The 17,007-nt window shown below is 50.5% G+C and overlaps 1 long non-coding RNA gene across 1 annotated transcript in view; it reads right to left on the bottom strand.

Moving 5' to 3' along the window:
- Positions 1–16,278, bottom strand: part of LOC120372757 — a 135,589-nt gene extending 119,311 nt beyond the window's left edge. Inside the window, exon 1 of the long non-coding RNA XR_005585172.1 lies at positions 16,202–16,278. This is a non-coding gene — a long non-coding RNA (uncharacterized LOC120372757). The remainder of the gene's footprint in view (positions 1–16,201) is intronic.
- Positions 16,279–17,007: the final 729 nt, after the last annotated feature.

Here is a 17,007-nt window from a genome sequence, read left to right as displayed (position 1 = left end):
ACGTCTGCAGGTCGGGCCGATCACAGCTCCCACTGGCCGCGGTTCGCTGCTCCAGGCCAATGGGGGCTGCGGGAAACGGCCCGTGCCGCTTCCAGCAGCTCCCATTGGCCTGGAGCAGCAAACCGTGGCCAGTGAGAGCTGTGATCAGCTGAACCTGAGGACACAGCAGGTAAACAAACCAGCTCGGCCTGCCAGGGGCTTTCCCTGCACAAGCGGTGTCCCAGGTTTGGGAAACACTGCATTAGAGGAACACACACACATCCTGCAATCAATGAAACTTTATAAACTGGTTTGTTTGCACAAAGAGGCTGGTTTCAAAAACTGAACTAGCTAAAGAATAACCTTGGAGTAAAGTACATTCCAGGGGTGGGACAGGCAGAAATCAGTGGTTTATCCAAAGCTCATTGTAGTCAGTAGAAAGATCCTTTTTACTTCAATGAGCTTTGGATCAGGTCCTTAGTGATCACTGCATGGAAAATAGCACGTGCTATGAAATGTTCCTGCTTGTTGCCAACATATGCACAACTCCCAGATCATAACAAAATGGTCATCTCATACATAGGGCTTTAAAATCCTCTGGGTGTCCACCACCCAGCCGCCTGCTTCCTCAACACTCGATCTCCTTATTTACCTAGGCAGGGAGAATTTACATAAATGTATAAGCTCATGTACCCTGCCATCTGAACAGGCCTACAACTTCAAAGCTATAACTGGGAAATCAATATACCCTCCGCTTTAGTCCATTAATAAAAAACAAGGCTGGAGCTGGCAGAGATGTTGCAGATAGACAGCAATACAAAATATCTCCTGGGAGCAGGAGTGGGGAAGGGTAAATACACCAAGGACATAAATCAGCAACATGCTCATACTGAATTTTAAAAAAAGTTACATTTCCCCACTCCAGCCTCACGAGGCCGGAATCACTCACAGAGCTAAATCACAAAGCACCGGCGATTACAGTGTTATTTGTAAGGTGAAAACTGCAGCGGAGGAGGTGGGCACAGAAAGCTCAATTAGCAAGCCATGTACACGGCAAGTGTCGATTTCTGCAGTTTAATTTAATTGCAAGGAGAGCTATAAACCTTCCAGGGTTCATAATGCACGTACTCTGCTTTCCCTGGACTCGGGTGTACTGCATTGATCATTATCTATGACAGGGGAGTAGGGAGGAAAAGCAGCAAGAAACAGAGGTAAACCCCAGGAACAGAGTTCGTTTTAAAACACCTCAATGAACTTGAATGTGACTCATTTACAACCTACTGTAAACCCTTCCCTCAGAAAATGGCATTGGGCCAACAAACCGTCGTTGGATCTAGAATCTGTACATCAGAGAAACAGACTAAGAGCATCCACACCCCCAGCGATTACTGTTTGAATTGTAATGCTGACCCCCTCATGGGTGTCGGCAGGGGGGATCAAACGTGGGACCTCTGGAGCTAAACACATGAACTTCTACTACCTAAGCTAAAAGACTCACAGCTGTTAGCCAAGACTGTAGCAGGCTCATCATTTCTAGGGGCCCTAGCCACCACTAGAGGGAGACAAAGGGCCCCTCCAAGCAAGCTGGCGGTTAAATAAGCGTTCTGCACGTATGTAAATAGCTAATCAATGGAAAAGGTGCCAGTAGATGGCACTCGAGAACACATGGGTTTTGTAGGCCTAATAAAGTTCCTTGTGCATGGCAAATGGCTTCCTTTGTGCAGCTCTGAACATTTATAACCCAACCACAGTTAGTAGAACACAGCCGCAGGCAAACACACCTCTGTGACCTAGCCAACGAGTGGGACCAGCAGGAGGACTCGGGGGCTTCCGTGCAACACAGAGTTTGTACCTAACAAGAGAAAAACTGGGGAGAATGACAGTTCAGACTAGCTGGGGAGGCGAGCGTCAGGGAGATGCATGTGGGGGGAGCAGGAGACAGGACAGATGAGATCACGTACAGTGCAGCACACAAGGCATAAAGCAAGGCTGCAACAGCCGACATCTGCTTCTCGGCTTTGACTGTGTAATGACTCTCAGGAACACAGGGCGTCTGCGCATTCGGAGGGTCTCCTTGGAGTGTGGTGGAATCATTGAGCATCCAGCATCCTGGGGGGGAAACAGCTGCCAGCTACTGATGGTTTGGGTAGGACTTTATTATAATCTTTTGCCCTCCACAGTAGATAGAATGGCTTGTAAACCCTCCACCACCTTCCATGCTTCACAGGTGACCCAGGTCAGATGAAGTGAGAGAGGAGATGGCTGGACGGCCAGCGATGGAGAGCATGCCCTGAGCCCAGCTGACCGCAGGGTAGAGTTTTTTGGTTTGGGGTTTTGTTTTTGGTTTTTTAAGGCCGTGACTGTGTGAAACTTCTCCGTTGATCGAATCTGAAATCCTTGCCAAACCATTGGGTCTCCCTGGAGAACATTCAAAGTAACCGTCTTTTTTTTTTCCATGCCGAGTGCCAACTCACCCTGGAGCCAGAACAGCACCCAGTACAAAGCAGAGAGAAATACCACAGAGAAAACTAATCCCACACAAACAAGGGAAAGGAAATCCCATTTTTTAAAGTTTTCTATTTTCCTAGCTTGAACAGGCTCCAGCTGATGCTGCCTCTTTCAATAAGAAATAAAGGAAAGGGGACAGGGCTAACTAGGCCACACTGAGACAAGAGAAATCAGGTAAATTGTTGTTTGGCACCTTTCGATCATCGTCACTTTTAATTGGAACCAACAAGACAGCGAGTCTTGTGGCCCTGACCCAACAAAGCAGTTACACATACTTCAGTGGCACTGCCTAAATGCTGAAACTTAAGCATGTGTGGGATCCAGGTGCGAGTGTTCCCTGCCTCGCAGGAGTGAGTAGTCACACAGCCTGTGCACGCTGTAGCACGGGACAGTAAGAGAGCTCACTTGCACGTCTGTGTTGGGGCTGGGGAATAAAGTTGAGAGGTTGAGGTTTAGAGACAAATATTAGATTGCACACATGTTCCCCTCCTCTTCCCCCTCCCCCATAGATTGGTGGGAACGGGAGGCATATAGCGCTAATTCAGATATCAAAATGCCATGGTAAAATGTACACTGATGGCGTAACACTGAATTCTGGGTAATTAGGAAATTTCCATTTCAATTCAAATACAAATTAAGCTCCAAGTTGTCATCAAAGAAAAGACGAAGATGGGGATCAAAGTGAGGCAACACTTTGGGAAAGGAAAAGATTAAAGAAAGTAAATTGAACAAGATTTTAAAGCGATATTAAAAGGTGTTAATGCAGCTAATGAAGAGAAATGCAGGCTATTCAATTAACATTTCTAGCAAGGAGAGGAGAGCGTTCGACACCTCCGCTAGAACATCAAAGGCTGAACGTTCTCTTATTAAAAGAGAACATAGAATATTTAAGAGGCAGAATAGATTAAAATAGATTTAGGATAATTATGTCTACATCCATAGTGGCAACAGTTTATCATTATATTCCAAAAACAAATGTAATAATATGTGCTGCACACTGTGCTTAGAAACATGCTTTGAAGTGTTTGGAAAAAGCAGCAATTAAACTAAAGTATAGATGGGTGTGTGGTTTGTCTTGGTAACGGGACACTTGAAATGACCAGCTGAAGTTATGAATTTTGCCATCTCCCCACTCCACCCTCCCCCACCCCTGGCCAAACAATGCAGTGAAGAGCGGTAATATCACAAATGAAAGGGTTGTCTACTCCTCCTGCACTATGCATCTGAGGAATTAACTGCACTGCTACCAAAGAACAAAGGGATAATCCGACTGGCTTATTAATCCGAGCTGACGATCCCATGCTGGGAGCCAGAACAAGAGAAAGCTTGCCAGACCTTTCAAGTGAAATTAAGGGATGTGTGTTATCACCAACTGCTCAGGCTCACCCTTTCATCATCCTTAACACCACGAGCTCACAACCGCTTGGTCACAAAGCAGCGCCTCCTCTTTCCTTCCAGCTTTATTTTTTAAAAAGTTCCAGGCAAATGCTAACAGACAGAGCAGCCCAAAACCCCACAAGTGCCAAATGACAAGCCAAAGGCTACTTTCTAAGCACCGCTCCAGGGGTTTGGTCCTGCTGCCAGAGGTGAAAGCAAGCCAGTACGGTATGGTACGGTGTATCGGCAAGAGCCGGTGCGCCGTGCCAGACCCAGCTGGCGATTTAAAGGGCCCAGGGCTCCCCACAGCAGCCTTTTAAATTGCCTCTTGAGCCCCACTGCCAGAACCCTGAGGTAGCGGTGACAGGGCTCCATCTGCAATTTAAATGGCCCGGAGCTCCACTGCAGTAGCGGCAGCCAGAACCCCAGGCCCTTTAAATCGCCCCAGGGCTCCCAGCCGACTCTGCAGCTGGTAGCTCTGTGGGTGATTTAAAGGCCCCAGGGCTCCTAGCTGCAGCCCTGATACTCAACGGGTTTATTTTTAAAAAGCACGTTTACATATTTACAACCACCCCCGTGCTACGCAACTCAGAGCAAGTGCAATACAAACTCCTCCTTTGCACCATGCACCCTGGTTCGGTGCCGTGCAAAACTTGTCGCTGCTGCGTTTTCACCCATAGGTGTCGCTAGGGTGACCAGACAGCAAGTGTGAAAAATCGGGACAGGGGGTGGTGGGTAATAGGTGCCTATATAAGAAAAAGCCCTCTATAAAATCGGGACATCTGGTCACCCTGGGTGTCGCTAGCGGGTTCCACAGTGGGGACAGTATTTTGTAGCAGAAGTGGGGAAAAAGGCTATAAATGAGCCCTTCATTCAGGGCAAAAGCCCAAGTATTCGCCCACTGGCACCAATGGGATTTGCAGAGGCCCCTCAGAGCAGAGGTGACCTGGGGACAGTGTTGAAAAGCACTTTGGGGGAAATGATGAGTTTTTGAGTTGTAGTTGGAGAGTTTAAGGCCAGAAGGGACCCCCCAGATCATCTGGTCTGACCTCCCATTTAGCATAGGCCACTCCCATCCCCCAGCATCCGCACACTGAACTCAGCAGCCGAAATGAGACCAAAGTATAACAGCCCCCGGGAACGAAACAATGATGTGCCACAGGGAGAGACTACGAGGCCCTGAGACACACCCGTGTCCAAGGTCTCTGCGACAGCAGGGAAATGATTCACTGAGATGTACACAGAGACTCCTGGCAAATGACCCACCTGCTGCAGAGGGAGGTGAAAAACCCCCCAGGGTCGCTGCCAATCGGATCTGGAGGGAAAACCCCTTCCTGACCCCACACGTGGTGATCAGTTAGACCCTGAGCCCGTGAGCAAGAACCAGCCAGCCATGCACCTGAGAGAGAACACGCTCCGTCACCGTGCCAGCTCAGAGCCCTGGCCCTCCCCATCCCGGGTCCCATCTCCAGCCGTGGCCATCCCTGGTGGTCCAGAGGAAGGAAATGTTTTTTAAAAAACCAGATAACGTGTTTCCTCTCTGAAGTTGAAACATCAGTGGCATTACAGTCGCACCCAGACGCTGCACCCAGGATACCCCCACCGCAATCACGCCAGGCTCGGTCTCTCTGTATGGTCTACCACACGTGCCCCTCTCTAGCTCACGTTTGTGCTCGGCTTTCTCTTGCCCCATAAAGGCTTCTCAGGGCAGTAATGTCAAACTTCCTTCGCCAATCAACAGAGAAATATTTTTGCACACACACACACACACTCCTCCATCTTGGGCTGGGCTCTGAGGTCTTCCCCTCGTGTTCCTGGCATGGGTTGAGGTGGTGAAGGATGAAGGTGGCTTTAAATCACCTGTGTGCCACTCCTCACCCACCCACCCATAGAGGTGCTGCCAGGCACCTGGCTGATTGCAAGGCACAAATCAGATCAGCCCTCAGGGTATTCGAAGTTGCACCAGCTACCTGTGGCCCTAAGAAGCCATTTGCCAGCTAGGGTTAACTGGGGCATAAGTAATCCCAGACCCATTCACCTTTCCTCAGGCCACACCTACTGTCCAGGGGGTGGCCTGGGAACTCCTGCGGTGGCATCAACCCTGATGACTCTGGTACCCCAGGGGAATCCACAAGTGGCCAGATCTTCTCCCTGGCTTTCAGGCAACCGGCCAGCAGCACAACGCTGCCCTGACGCAAGGCACTGACACAGAAAGGCTCCTCACCCACACAGAATGCTCACACTGATCAGGCGCTGGGGGGGCAGAAGCGCAAAGCCACCGGGTTTTCAGAATTATTTTCTTTCTGGTTAAGGAAAGACAGATACTAAATTAACCCCCAGGAAAGATGTCGGAGGATTAGAATCTATGTATATTTAATTTCCCCTTGAGATTCCTAGCAGCTTCTTAAGAACACAGGAGACATCGGTGCCGTGTTCTAGGGCATCTCTGGGTGTGGACGAACCAGCTCAGATAATACAAAACCACCCCAACCATCAGCCGAGCTTCAGGAGAGTTTCAGCCAGCAGCATTTGTGGCCACCGGAGCTTTGCATTTTCAGAGACTATCTGCACTTCCTGAATTTGGCCCAATTACCTTTGCTGAGCACTCTAGTGTATTTTTTTTGTAATCTGAAGAGCAATAGAATTGGGACCAATTTAAAAGGGAGGCATCCCCAACAAATACTCCAATGCTGCTAACGCAAACCCTCATCTGAGCCTCCAGCCCTCCCGTCTCTACAAGCCAGCTATGAGCAGCTGCCTCCCTCTGTACCGGTGCCCCCTCCAACCGCTGGAGATGGAACCTCAGCCTTGGACATCTCCCCAGCCCCACCCTGCCTGGCCCACACATGCCTCTCGTCACTCCCAAATGATGCACCCTGGATTTTCACAGCTTGGACCCAGAGAATGTCCGGAGCAAAGAGGTTCTGACCATTCTGTTTGAGTCTGAGCCTCTCTCCACCTTAACCCAATCTTCTGGGTCTCACCTTTTCCTTTACACGCAGGCTGACCGCTGCCTCTCCAAGACCAATCCAGACACACTAGCAGCCAGAAAGGACCAGAAAGGACCAGAAGCTGAACTGATGGAGCATTTCATATCTGCTGAAGCTACAAGGGCTCATGCATTTTACCCCCTTTTCTCTCATACGAGCCATACCCAAAACAGCACCCGGCCCTGGCATCTGTCAAAGTCACATACAGCTGCCAGTCACAAAAGAATCCCTCTTCCTCACGTGCATTTCCTCTCCATGCCTCCTAGCCTTTCTTGTTTCCAGTTCATTGAACTTGCCACCGAGCTGATTCACAATGTCAAAATCTCCCGTGGCCATCTCACATAGCACCTCCATCCCAGCATTTCTGTCTGCTCCCTGAAAACCTCCGTCCAATGGATCACAGCCCAGGCGAATTCCACCTTCCCCAAAGAATGAGAGTACTACCACAGCTTAGCCGCTCCACACCCACACCCCCTCGCCTCTCCCCGTTCATGTCATCTGGGGGTTGCATTTATACCTAGATCTCGGTACCCTGCCTGAGTGCCACCTCTCCCCAGGCAGTGGACCTTTTTCCTCAGCTCTCTCCTCAGCCACCCCCCGCCGCCCCCCGCCTGCACCATTCACAATGCCCGGGCAGGTTTAAGTTGTTCCCCTTCCATCACTGTTCAGCGTCAAGCTGTCCTAGAGGGGAGCTCCTGGTAAGGCCTTGAGCCTTGTTCTGCTTGCAGGAGGTGTCACTTTTCATCTTATCATGTTTCATCATCAGTAGGTTCTGACTACACAATTCAAGCACATTTCCTCCCTTGTCCTTTCCACACTGGCCCCAAACCTGCTCCCAGCCGTCAAAGTCTCTTAGCACTTGGATGTTAAGGTCTCCGAGAAGCAAGAACAAATCATGCCCTTGTCTCCTGGGAGATTTGATTAGGAAGCTCCAATATTAAAACTTCTCCAGCTTTGTGGGTGGGAAACTATCTTCAGTGCAGTTAATTTTCTATACGTACCCCATTCCCTCCTCCAGAAAACCATCACCAAGGCACTGCGAAACGCGCGAGAAGGGGCAGTTTGCCTTTGCACAAGAGGGTGCTTCTGTGGATTGGACTCTCCTGAAAAGCAAACCTTTACTTTGCAATAATTGAGCATTTCTCTGAAAGAGCATTCGTGAAACAGACAGGCTTCGGGAGAGACCGTTGAGCCTGGTTAGCAGAGGGAAGGCAGGTTCTTTGCATTCAAGGCAGGACGTATAAAACACACTGAAGTAGCAGAGCTCATTATTTCAAGTGCCAGAGGATTTTGTTGAAGAGATGCAGAGGTTCCACAGCATGGCATAAGTCTGGCGACCTGAGCACCTTTATTGAAACAGCGGTAGAATCCGCTGTTTCTTTGCTATTAGAAACAACCTGAACTGGTTTGATTAATTGCATAGCTGGGAATTCACCCACCTGCCCCTCTGACAAGCTGCTTCTCTGCACAGCTGTTCGATGGAGCTGGCTGAAGTTTAGTCTGGGGAAAGTCTCCCCACAAACCAGTTGAATTGGGACAGGCATTCCTCATGGGGAACACATCAGTTCTGATAAAGTTTGATTTTCCTGGGGGAAACATCCAGACAAAGCTTTTCCTTTTGACTTAAAATATTGTTTCTCTTCGATTCTTCGGTCAAAAACCCAACACAACATTTTAAGTTGAAAGGAGACAAAACAAATTTGTTTTAAAAATGTCGGTTCAGAACATTTTCATTTTGACGCCATTCAAAACTCCCTGTGGGAAACCCAACATTTTACCATTCCAAGTTCTGAACAAAGATTTTTTCATTCCAAATTTTTCCAACCAGAAGAAAGTTGGTTTTCCCGCCAGCTCCACTTTCTGAACTTAACCTTGTAATGAAGCAATTCGGGCGAGTTTTCCACTGCCATTTTCTGGGTGGAATCAGAACTGCTCTTCCATCTGCACGCCAGAACTTCTGATCAGACAGTGACAACTGAGGAGGGATGACCACACAGCAAGTGTAGGGGTGGGGAATAATAGGAACTTATATTTAAAAAAAGACTAAAAAATCGGGGACAAGGGGTGAGGGATAATAGGAGCCAATATAAGGAAAAGACTCAAAAATTGGGACTGTCCCTATAAAATCCGGATATCTGGTCACCCTAGGAGGGCTAGATTCACTATAGTATCAACAAAAACTCGGTTGAATGAAAGAAGTGTATTTTGGGTGCTAGGGCTAAATTGATAACCTTAAAAACGTGCAATCCTATTCCAGGCAATTGAGTTGCACAGCAGGAAGCATGGCATAAGGTGAGGAGATGCTGCAAGGAGAGAAATCGCTGGAGAAAAGGCGAGTGTTCATTTCATAGTTCAAAGGGGAGCAGCAGCTCTCCCCACTTACACCTATGGGCAACGCATGAACCTATGGGCAACGCATGAACGGCCGGCTGGGGCAGGCTAGACTCCTTCTGCCTGAGGCCCCACACCCCTTCCAACCTGCAAAGCCCAACGTCCGCCCCACCCCACAACACAGCCACTGGCCCCCCGCCCCAGGCTAGTGCTGCCAGCCTCCCTGCCCAGCCCCAGAGCGGGAGGCACGGTCCCAGCCTTCCCTCCCGCCCTGGAGCGTTGGAAGGGCAGGTGGCACGACCCGAGCCAGGGCCACCCCACAGGGAGACTGGAGCCACCCGGAGTGGAAGCAGGAGGCGGGTCTGGGGACGGAGTATGGGCGGGGCCATGCCTGGCTGTTTGGGGAGACACAGCCTCCCCCAGCCTATGATACCCGCTGCCCAAGCTTACACCTATCAAAAGCAAGATGCAGCTGATTCATCAAAACCAAAGCTTTGCACTGAAACTTATCGGATTCAGAGCAGAACTGGACCCTGGATCACTCACATCCTAGGCAAGCACCTGAACCACTGGGATTCCAGCTTTTCTGGGGAGGTGTGGTCCTCTCTCTTGAAATTTTGAAAGGTCTTGTTCTTGTTCCAATGTGGAACAAAATAAAATAAAATTGAAACCTCAACATTTTTTGTGAAATAGAATTTCTGTTTCCTGGACAGTCCTACTCATAACTTGCACTGTGCATTTTTCACTTTGTTGGCAATTCGAGAAAAAAAAGTCATTGAGGATTAAATGAAACATTTTGTTTTGATTTTGGTCATTTTAAAATGTTTTTGATTACTTTTTAAAAAACAAAGGACATTTTGATAAGAAAAGTTGGTCTGAATTAAAAAAATTGAAATGTTTCACTTCAAAAATATCAAAATGAAACATTTCAATTTGGGAATTTTTTTCGACCAAAACAATTTGGCAGCACCAGTATGAATTTGCAAAATGTTAATGTCACCAAATCTGAAGTTTTTGCCAAAAAAAGTTTCATATGAAATTTTTTATTCAGTTCTACTCTGTATTTATAAGCACTCATCTTCCATCCCTTACCTTGGTTCTTCTTCTGCCTTGTGACATGCTTATTTAGTGCTAAATCTTGCAGATGGATCTGGACAGCCAACCCCCTGGGCCTAGTCACATCTATCTGCAGGATTTTGGCCTTAAATTGTAAAATCTCCAGGACAGGCACTGTTTCTTCATTTGGATTTGTGCAGCACCCTAGCACAATGAAACTATGATCCTGATTAAGGTATTTGGGTGCTACAATAGAATAAGCAAGTGATTGATAAAACAGAACTGAATAGAGTCACCTGAAAAATTTCACCCAAATAGTTTTATTCGCCAAAAAATGCAGATTTGGGACAATCAAAACTATTCACAAGTTTTGGTCAATTTCGTCCATTATTTTTTTGTAGAGCATTTAAAAAACCCAGAAAACATAAGAAAATGTTTAACTTTTTTGTTTTGCCCAGTAATTTGAAAAATGAACATTTTGGTTCAATCAATGATCCTTATTGCTGATTTCAGCCATTGAACCAAAATATCGGTTATTCATCCTGCTCTAGAGCAGAAAAATAATTCCCAATGAATAATTTACTCCAGGAACTTATCCTCCTTTCTGCTTCATGGAAAGTTACTTATTTGTCTCTTTTATTCAATAAAAAATAAAATATTTTGCACAATATAAAAATATGTTGAGTCCAGTTTATCCTGAAAAGTTTTTTTTTCCCAGCTGCAACAACATCTCAGAGAATAAGTTGGCTCATGTAAATGCCAGGCATTACTCTACAGTGAATATATAAAACAAGAGGAGGATTGTGGACTGTTTATAGTGTCAGAGGGAGTATCCTTTGCTGTAACTTAAATACTAAGTTAGGAGTTACCATAACCAGCATCTGTATATTAGAAGCTGGTGAAATGTTCGCAGTAAACCTAAAACCATGCAAAACTCCCTTGGCTCTGGCTGTCATTCCAGACTCCAAATTCACATTGTTATCCGGCAGAAGGGTCACCCTGTTTTAAATGAATTTTGTTGCATCAAGCTGATGAGAAATTCAGTTTCATATGGTTTTGACATGAAACTGAGACAGTAGGACTCAATTTGCTTAAGACTTTGGGTTCACTAGAAACTGAATCTCAAAGACATTCATGCTTGTAATCCCACTCTGCCCAAAGGGACTATTCCTCCGGCACAGGGGCCTGCAAAGCGAGCACACTAACCTTCCCACAGCCCTCGTAGGCTTGGCAATGACATTTGACGTCAACTGACTGCAGGAAATGAGGGGCGCTCGGGATCTAAGCATGTTCCTATATCTGTGCCAGGCCTAGAGCTGGGAGCATCTGTCGCTTTAGGAGGGAAGAGGATATTAATCAGACTGTTTGGAGTTTTGAGGCAGTGTGACCTGATCCTAGGACAGGGGTCGGCAACCTGCGACATGCGTGCCAAAGGCGGCACGCGGGCTGATCTTTAGTGGCATGCTGCTGCCAGCCGGGGTCCCAGTCGCTGGCCCCACTCAGCCCGCTGCCGGCCTGGATTACGGAACCCCAGACCAGCAGCAGGATGAGCTCCCCAGCCCGCTGCCAGTCTGGGCATCCGGCCACCGGCCCCTTGCCAGCCGGGGTCCCAGTCGCTGGCCCCACTCAGCCCGCTGCCGGCCTGGATTACGGAACCCCAGACCAGCAGCAGGATGAGCTCCCCAGCCCGCTGCCAGTCTGGGCATCCGGCCACCGGCCCCTTGCCAGCCGGGGTCCCAGTCGCTGGCCCCACTCAGCCCGCTGCCGGCCTGGATTACGGAATCCCAGACCAGCAGCAGGATGAGCCCCCCAGCCTAGGGGGGCATTTTATGCGCCCAGGGCAAAATTGGCTTGACCAAGGCCTGTGCACCACCTACGTCCTGAAAATGGGCCCTTCTGTGCAGCGGTGTGTTTGACCTGCACAGAACACATGTTCTGTTTATTACAGTCGTGCCTAGGGGCCCCCCCAAAGATTAGCACCCCCCTGTGGTAGACACTGTGTGTACACACACAGGAATAGCCCCTGCCAGAGAGCATACACTCTAATAGACAAGGCAGACAAAGGGGCGAAGGGAACAGAGGGGCGGGAAGCAATTGGCCCAAGACCAGGCAGTATATGTAGGACTTCCAGCAGCTCAGTGGCCTCTGCCCTACCCACTGGCTGACGTACTGAAGCCTGTCGGAAAGGTTTACCAGAGGCTAGGCTACAGATTCTGGCCATGTTCATGTTTTAGTTTATAAATGGGAAAGCAACCAAGCAAGAAAGAGGCTGGAAGCAGAATTTTCACCTCAGCTATGAATCTTTCTGACGGGAAGCACCAGCCAGCCTCTGTCCCACGGAAACACAAACCACTCCCACAACCCAGCTCGCATGGCACAAAGTCAGAACTGGGCACGGCCACCCTCCGTCTCAAAAACCAGCCTCTCGGCCCGAGCCTCTCGCCTGGCAGGGAACACCAGGCCCGTCTCCTCCCCACGCGAAACACCTTCACGGGCTGCATCACCAGGTTAAGGCTTGGAAACGGTGAAATGCGGCGCAAGGCACAGACTCAGTTGGAAAGTCAGAACTTACTCCTGAAGAGAGCCAGGGCAGCAGCGTGCTGTCTGGAGGACAGCGGTGTCCATTTGAGTTAGGCATCGCTAGCTGGAGGAAATGATCTCCCTTCACAAAGCGAGGGAGAGGAAAGCACAGGGCTGGCAAGGCCAGTAAACACCTCTTCTGAGACCTGTTGACACCCGCAGCTGTGGGCGGGGGAGGGGGAGTTTCAGGATTGCTCTCCTCTGTACAGCGTTTTCTCCCTGTAGAGTGAAGGAATTGTCACTTTGCTCTAATTAGCTAATTATATCCCTAATTACTCCAAGGAAGTGATTTCAGTTAAGGAACCCTTGCTCCTCCAAACGGAGCGAGTCAGCCTGTCGTCAGCAAGAACGTCTGTTGCCTCAGCTGGTGTCAACGCAGCGAGTGAGCGCAAAGGACACCAATCGATCATTGCCTGGTGGGGGCAGCGGAAAGGTCTCCGTTAACGGGTGCAAACAATATGTCATCCAGGCAGTCTGCGCCGCGTCGGCAGCTTGGGCCGCGCGTTGAAAACAGAACCCACCAAGATGGCATCTCCTCAGCAATGCGTCCCTTAGAAAGGGATCAGCTCATCTAATGAGCGCAGCACCATCTGTTGAGAGGATGAGCAACAGAATAACACGGCGTCTCTGCATTCTTCTGGGGCCGGCTTCTAGAGCTAATCCGAGCCAAACTATCTGGAACTGTCTAGCCAGAGCACACGTGTGTCCAGCCCCTTTGGTTCCAAATACAGATCATCCTGCCAACACCACCACTACTAATGGGGAAGCAGAGCACCCTTCCATGTTTTCTTGCTGGGGCTGAGCCAGACACACCCCGGGAGCCCCTCAATGCCAACTGGCAGAGGGCCCCCCATACCGTCACTCCCAGCAGGCCCGACCCCAGGGACATACACTGGCATTTCAATGTGACCGCCTTTGGAGGGGCATGTTCCCCCCACACACACACAAATGGAAGGTTTGTGTGACCCCCACCCCCGATTTCTCAGGATGCCTCTGGCGGGAACACCCAGCAGCGACACGCTCCGTGTCCCTGCAGCCCTGGAGGGAGGAAACAGCAGGGCGGCTGGCTGAGCTCCTCCCCTCATCCCTACAGCTGCTGCTGCTCCTTCCCTGCTGCTGGCAGATGCCCACCGAGGTGAGTCACGGGGTGGAGGCAGAGGCATCACATGGGACTCCAGCAGCAGGGAAGGAGAAGCAGCAGGAGATTTGGGGGGACCATGCCTCTGCTTCCCCCCCCTTGTGCATGCCCCTGCCTGACACACTCCTTGCCCCAACACACTGTTGTCATAATATGTATCCCAAAGGTGTCCCGTAAGGCATCATATGTAAACTGACGATATGCTGCTCCCCAAACTCCCGGTGTGACATAGGTACAGATTGTATACAAAGCGCCATGAGCTGGAAATTGTCCTTAAAATGAGTTTGGGAGGCAGTGCATGAACCCTGCCTGTCCTAGACAGAGGAACATGCATTTACCTGTCTGACCAGCAAGCTCGCTGGCTGAGGGCAATGAACGGACATTTACATACGAGATCAACAAAGCCCTCAAGCTAAACTCATGGGAGAGACCATTCAACAATCACAGCAAGGAACAGAATCTGCGCCCCAGGAAACCTTCCTGGCCCTTGAGGCAGAGGCAATGGACTTGTAACGATGGATATAGCAGAGATCCCTCACTCGGGGCCAGAAGGGGACAGCACCCTTTGAGCCTAGGAAACGCTGGATTCTCTTGGTCAGACGGGCAAGAGCTGCTAGAAACTTGATGTGAGTGAGAAACCTGCTTAGACAAAGATTAAATTTTAGTCACTAGAAAGCACGTTTTGTTGTGTTTGATTTGTAACCAGACCGGTCTCCCTGATTCTTGCTCAGTATCACTTAAATCTCTGGTCTTTGTTAATAAACTCGTTCTTGTTTTAGTACAAAACCATCTCACTGCTGGGTGTTAACGTGAAATGTGCATTTTCAATTAACTTGCCTGTACCCTGAGCTACCCCCTGCCTGCACACAGCCCCTCGCTGCCTCTTCGCTGCACCAAGCCACCATCCTGCCCACACGCAGCCCCTAGCTACCCCCTCCCCACCCTGCGTTACACCCCTGCCTGCACACAGCCCCTAGCTACCCCCTCCCCACCCTGCGTTACACCCCTGCCTGCACACAGCCCCTAGCTAATCACCCCCTGCCTGGACACAGCCCCTAGCTAATCACCCCCTGCCTGCACACAGCCCCTAGCTACCCCCCCACACACACCCTGCGTTACACCCCTGCCTGCACACAGCCCCTAGCTAATCACCCCCTGCCTGCACACAGCCCCTAGCTACCCCACACACACCCTGTGTTACACCCTGCCTGCACACAGCCCCTAGCTAATCACCCCTGCCTGCACACAGCCCCGAGCTACCCCCTCCCCACCCTGCGTTACACCCCTGCCTGCACACAGCCCCTCGCTGCCTCTTCGCTGCACCAAGCCACCATCCTGCCCAACGCAGCCCCTAGCTACCCCCTCCCCACCCTGCGTTACACCCCTGCCTGCACACAGCCCCTAGCTAATCACCCCCTGCCTGCACACAGCCCCTAGCTACCCCCTCCCCACCCTGCGATACACCCCTGCCAGCACACAGCCCCTAGCTACCCCCTCCCACCCTGCGTTACACCCACTGCCTGCACACAGCCCCTAGCTACCCCCTCCCCACCCTGCGTTACACCCCTGCCTGCACACAGCCCCTAGCTACCCCCTCCCCACCCTGCGTTACACCCCTGCCTGCACACAGCCCCTAGCTAATCACCCCCTGCCTGCACACAGCCCCTCGCTGCCTCTTCGCTGCACCAAGCCACCATCCTGCCCACACGCAGCCCCTAGCTGCCCTCCTGCCTCCACGTTGAGCAGTTTTCAAACTTTGAACTGAGCCCTCCCCACCCCCCAGAGTTAATATCTTTGGTTGCACCCCCTCCCAAACCCAGACAGGTGGGTGGCCTGCCGAGGTGAGTCAGGGGTGGAGATGGCACTCCCTGCCTGGACCCTGCTGTGTGGAGCTGGCTGCAGGGCTCTACTCCGCTCCGCGCCCCCCTGCCCCCCAATATAGAAGTCAAGCTACACCTCCAGAGACTTGGGCAAACGCAGGTTTTGGGGGTTCACTGATTGCTGCCTGCAAGGCCTGGCTTGGACTAGCAGAGTCCTAAAGAGTTTGATGGCCAGGCAAACAGGCCTAGCAACAGCAAAGCTCCCTCTTGCTAAGGCAGAGCAGTAACAGTGGATCACAGCTCTGGGCATCCCCTGCAAAGTTGTGTTCCATGTTCTTTTGTGTGGCCTGAGACAGGTAAGAGGGGGTGTGAGAATCAGCCCCTTTCTCCAGGAAAACAGAACAAGAACTAACATAACTTACCAGCTGTAAGAGCAAGAGATGCAGCAAACAGCAGCTAGTTGCAAACTGGCCTCTTACGGGCTGCAGCTGCCTGTCTCTGTGGAATTTAAAGGGCCAGCCCCAGAAAGGCATGCTGGGAAAAAAGCTCCCATAAAAGAACAACCCTGCACTGGGGAGAGTTAGTTAGGACCAGTAAGGGTCTGTCAAACATGCCCTGGACTGTAAGGTGCAGCAAGGCTCTGAGTCTGACTTGCACACTGAAGGGAGCTGGCGAGGTGTGAACTGCCCCACCTTAGCAATGAATGAGTTTATTCTGCTGTGTTAACCCAGCCAGGAGAACTGTCCTGGGGGCCCTTGGGTCTATTCCTGGATCTGCTAGTGGGCTCATTACAGCAGCCAAGCGAGCTGCCTCCACAGCGTTCCCAGCTCCCCGGCGAAGAGACCGGCTGCTGGCCCTGACTCTGCACTCTTCCCCCGCCCCGTGTGGCTGAGTGTCATAGTGTCAGGCTACCCACATGCAAATGCACTTTTAATAAACACACCGAGGTCCAGGGGGCAGAAGCCAAGTGGGTGAACCGGAGAAGGCTCAAACAGCTGGGAGTGGGGGGAGGAAAGAAGCTGGAGTTGATTGCTGGAGAGGAGAGGAGAGGTTCTTTCCCAGGCAGCCAGGAGAAGACAGTTAGAGCTGTCCAGAGGCCGGTCTCACAGATTGAAGAGGCTTCTCTTTAGCCATTGTGCTTGTCACACTCTGGTGTCACCGGAGGAGGCTGAGTCCTGGTAACTAATAAGCCTTAAAGAGCTGCAGGACTCGTGTGTTTTGGCTGGGC

Source organism: Mauremys reevesii, linkage group 10 (genome assembly GCF_016161935.1).
Source record: "Mauremys reevesii isolate NIE-2019 linkage group 10, ASM1616193v1, whole genome shotgun sequence".
NCBI lineage: Eukaryota > Metazoa > Chordata > Testudines > Geoemydidae > Mauremys > Mauremys reevesii.
The sequence above is the reverse complement of the archived record's forward strand: the minus strand, read 5'-3'. Positions and strand labels throughout refer to the sequence as shown.